The sequence below is a fragment of the Octopus bimaculoides genome, chromosome 1, assembly GCF_001194135.2.
Source record: "Octopus bimaculoides isolate UCB-OBI-ISO-001 chromosome 1, ASM119413v2, whole genome shotgun sequence".
Lineage (NCBI taxonomy): Eukaryota > Metazoa > Mollusca > Cephalopoda > Octopoda > Octopodidae > Octopus > Octopus bimaculoides.
Window position 1 is genome coordinate 181,337,439 of NC_068981.1, and position 201 is coordinate 181,337,639.

The following is a 201-nucleotide window of genomic DNA, read 5'->3' on the forward strand; positions in this document are numbered from 1 at the left end:
CATTAATATATATTCTGGTATACTTCCAAGAACTTTTATTCCTATATACCACCATCATTTAATGTCCATTTTTCATGCCAGCATGAGTTGGACAGTTTGACAGGAGCTGGCAAGCCAGAGGATTGTACCAAACTCCAATGTCTGCTTTGGCATGGTTTCTACCTGGATACCCTTCTAATTTTTTTTTTTGGGGGGGGGGAG